The sequence below is a fragment of the Ammospiza nelsoni genome, chromosome 8 (genome assembly GCF_027579445.1).
Source record: "Ammospiza nelsoni isolate bAmmNel1 chromosome 8, bAmmNel1.pri, whole genome shotgun sequence".
Classification (NCBI taxonomy): domain Eukaryota; kingdom Metazoa; phylum Chordata; class Aves; order Passeriformes; family Passerellidae; genus Ammospiza; species Ammospiza nelsoni.
The window spans coordinates 6,493,340-6,498,186 of NC_080640.1; positions in this window are offsets into that span (position 1 = coordinate 6,493,340).

Consider the following 4,847-nt stretch of genomic DNA (forward strand, 5'->3'; position numbering starts at 1 on the left):
AGGGAAGGTTCAGATCCAATATCAGAAATTTTTTTTTCTGAAAGTGTTAAACATTCAGTTGCCCAGCATGGTAGTGGAATTACTGTCTCCGGAAATGTTCAAGAGCCATTTGGATATGGTACTTGGAGATTTGGTTCAGGGGTGATGGTGGTGGTGCTGGGTTTTGACAGATGGACTAAATGATCTTGAAAGTGTCTTCCAACCAACCTTCATGGTCCTGTGGTAACACAGAGAGGGAAAATAGCAGCTACATTGCTTTTCTTTATCCTGAGCTTGCTAGCTGGTAAGTGTGCCAAAGATAGAGTTGGGAGTGTCTCAAAGAACAGCCTTTTGGGATCCTGCTGTATTCCAGACCCACAGTCCCCCAAAGAGAGTGGATGCCCTCCACGTCTCCATTGCTAGAAGAAGAAAAGCCATGCAAGAAGCACAGGTCAGGTCTGCTGAAGACTCCTGGGTTTCTGCAATCTATTTTCTTTTTTATGGTAGGGCGGAATGATACAGATGCAAGCCAAAACAATTTGGATAGGAGTTGGTTTCACAGGCTTAAGGCCAAATGCTCAAATAAGTTTTAAATTATGGGTATGGTTTTAAAGTATGTGTATAGTTTTAAAGTATGCGTTTGGTGTCACTTTTCTTGCTGCTCCCTAGGTGCTACCTGAGAATCAGGTCTCATGTAAATTATAGTGGGATGTGTGATGGGCCCAACATTGCATTTCTAGGTAGGGCCTGGGGCCATGAAGTCACCCTACACTTTTCATTATAAAGCAGCATTTCCATCAACTGCACAGCCAGACTTTTGTCCACTTCTCCGTGTCTGGCTTGGGCTTGGATTTTGGGGTAAAACCATGGCACAAAACATTCATCAAGGATTTCTTTCTATAGTAAAGGATGTGTCTCCTGCAGTTTTGTGCAAATCCGTGTCCACTCAGCTTTGGCATAACTGTAAACCTCTAAGATTTTGCTTACCAGAATCTGGTTAGTTCTTCAGAATTCTCACCAGTTAGCCGCTCTCTGTCAGCTGGACTCTCTTATGAAACAAGGAGAATATTATAAGGAGAAGATGTTAGAAGATAGAGGCAGACAGACCTTGAACCATTTTTCTGCTAGATCCTACCTTTTTATATAAATATATAAATAAATAAAAGTGCAAATCTACTCTGTTGGCAACAAATAGGCGGGAAACACACATGCTAAGCTGAGTTCTCAACCCTCTCTCAAGGCTGCACCATAGATGGGATAACAATCTACCCGTTCTATTTATTTTACCAGTAACAGAATTGGCAAAACATATAACCTAAAATCAAAATAAAACCCTCTCAGTCTGTATATGTAATAGTATATATGGGATAAAAATGACACACAAGAAACAATATAATTAAATTCATAATCAATTTAAATTAATTTAATATATATTTTCACTTAAACTATTTTCACTTAAACTATTTTCGCCTTAATTTATATTTTCATTTTCTCTTAAATGATAGTATTTTAAAGTATAGTTTTCCAAATAAACTGTTAGGTAACATATCCAAGGAAAAGCAGACATGAAATTCTGGAAATGTTTTTTTCTTGCATTTGTATGTGTGTTTCAGGCCAATTCAATTGAAAACGTACCACCAAAGGCAGCAGTACCCACGTGTAAGGTTTTTGGGTGAGTAAGTTGCAGTAATCTGTGATACCCTCTTTACTACCACAAACTGAAATCCAGAGTGGTGCTCACGAGAAGATTTCCACCCCATCTAAGATCTGAAGTTAATTCCCAGTGCTACTGATTCCACAGGGCTTCTATCTTTGTTCAGGAGATAAGTGGGATTGAAAAGCTCCCGGCAACTTGACTAGGGCCCAGCAGATTTGGATTAATTTCACTCAAAGATTTTCCTTAACTGGATGTCATACAACTTTTTAAAAGTCCTTTGCTACTGAAAAAAAAAGGATCACAGAACTGGCATGACATTTAGGAGAAAAGGAGAAAGACCCACTTGTTTTGACCTGGAGGTAAATGGTGGTTGGTTTGACATCATGGTGAAAATATCTGTGTGCATCTGCATAAACAGGAGAATGCAGTTACCTGAGGAGGGGAAAAGAGGAATATTTTCCTATCTGTTGATGGCAATGACAGAGGCAGCTTTCATCAGTGCTCCCAGCTTAAGTTGCATTTGTTAAAAACTAGTAGCTGTACTAGTAGCTTGCTTTGTTTTTTAACTCCTAAACATGAAAAGCAAATGTGAATCAACCTCTTTAAATTAAATATGAGAAACAATTACATTTTGACAGTTTAATTGCATTCTTCCTCCAACATGGCATTCTAAACAAGATACCACATGTATTTAGCATGCTGATTATATTTTTAGATTGTTTTGCAATTAAGAAAGTATCCCTAAAAGAGATAAAATAATTGGCTGACTAAATCACTATTTCTTGAGGGAACAATATTAAGAAATGAATGTTGAATGGCTATATCCATAATAATTAGCTTTTAAATCACTGCTTAAAGGTTTTAGGTTTTAGCCTTCAAAATTGTATCTGTCATTTAACTTGCTGCATATTATTCAACTTTGCTTATGTAAAAGAAAAGAAGATCCAACTACTTGCAACAGAACAGCCTTCAGTGTAACTGACAGAATCTCATGACTTTCAATGGCAAAAAAAACCCAGGCACCCAAAATGTTTTTCATTAGCACTGTCCTAGTCTGTGTCTCTGATGGTCATTGTGCTATTGATGTCAAAATTGGAAGAAAATATATTTTCTTATTACAATCACTGACTATTCAAGCACATTCCAGCTTCTCTGGAGTGGAGGGTAACCTTCATGTTGCTTTTATTACTTTGCATAAGTCACTTTCGTAGGTTTTTTTGATTAAAAGAAGGAAGATTAAATACCAAGATGCTTCATGAGTTTCTGTCATTTTTCCTCAACACTGGATTCAAACAGGATGGTGGGATATGAGTTTGAAAATGTGCACCCCCAAATCCTCAGGTTAAAACCACTCTGGTTGACAGAAGAATTTGGAATTTCTTCCAAAATTTCATTTAAAAAATAAATTAATCTATTTAAGAGATGCACTTTGGAATCAAACTTCCAGTTTTGTTGGAACAAAATTGTGTTTATATTTTCATTTCAATCCACAACAATCTCCCAAACATTCTCTTTTATTTTTACAAAATATTTTTGTCTTTTCATACTGACAACAAACTAAAAAAAACCCTCACTTTATTCTATGTGAAGTCAATGTGAGTTTTTATTCTGAGTATATTCTATGTAAATTTGTGCAAAGCCAAGTCAGTATTCAGAGAAGACACACAGTAGGCTCATGATTCACAACAAGACCATATGGAATTTCCTGGAACTTGATTTTGAGGTATCAAATAAAATTGTATTTAGGAGGAGGAAAGTGAGAGGCTGAACTGCCGCTGAGTCTGAAGCAACCGTGCTAAGACTTTTCTCTAGTAATATAACGTTTGACCTGCTTGCAATGCTCTTCAAGGTGCATTGATTTCCTACTGAAATGGATACAAAAATATGTGGGTAGAGATGCCAGTAGTTCATGGATGAGTGATTTGTGAGGGGAAAGAGAGGTGAGCCCAAACATGCAGGACAAAGTGAAGAAGACATGCTGCTGAGAAGCAGAATGCAACAATGCAGAAGGGTTTAATCAGCTGAAAATGTTCCCAGTGCTGGAGCAGAGAGGGTCTGTTCCAGCAGGTTTGAGAGCAGGAACCACATAGGAGGGGAGAGAGAATTGGGATTGCCCAGTAGACACAGCTGGAATGAGCCCACAGACATTTCAACACACAAGCTCACAGCATCACACTCTACCTATTCTTCTGTAAAAGGCCTGAGAATTCATGATCCTCACTGGCTGTTGAAATAAGTGCCTTTCAGTACTCTAGTGCTTTGTAATTCTATAAAATAAGTGGCAAATTCAGGGTAACAAGAGATCTTTATTTAGTGCACAGTCCCAAGTGCAAGGTCCCAGAGAAACAACAGGGTAACAAGGTACCTCATCACCTGCAGGAAATTATTTCAGAACTTTTCCAAACTGGGATTTGGAAAGAAAGAAATGGTGGCAAGATACAGCCATGAGCTCTTTCCACCCAGCAGTGCTGAACTGTGAAAATCATGATGAAAGTCAAGATAGGAACCTGCAAGCAGCCAGGACACCTCATACATGCTTCTGGCTTTTCAACAGCAGCTGTGCCAGTACAGGATATTGCTTCCCCAATGTACTCAACAAGCTTGAGATGATGGTTCTGTGTTTTACAGGCCAAAATCTGACATATCTCCTCTTTAATTCAAAGGCTGTCTCCCAATTGCAAATTGTCAAAAACAGCTCCAACGCTGCAGTGGCTGGAGTTGGAATAGTTACACCCAAATGAGCTTTCACGTAACAGGTTTTGGGGGCAGATTATCGATATCTGAGGGAAGATGGCTTCTTCCATGCCAGCTGCTACAGGGCAGGCCCAGCATTTGTAACTCTCTTGGAAATACAGCCTGCAAACCTGAAATTACCTTGTGCTGCCCCAGCCTTGTTGGTATTCCAGCCAGGGCACCAGGTGGCATCAGATCAGCAATGATTTCACCCTAAAACTCAGTGCAGGGATGTGGAAACTCATCCAGACAGAAGAGAAGGGAAGAAACAACAATGTTAGAGAGCTCAGCAATTCCTTCCTCACATTGCATAAGTTTTATCCAGTACACCATAAACACCACATTCTAGCTGTTCCTGGGACACTCAGTAAAATGAGTTGGCTGATGGACAAATTTATTTCTTATAGCAAACAGACCATACTGATTAACTAGGTCCCAGCAGTTCAAGAGTTTATCACCAAGATCCCCCTACAGAGTA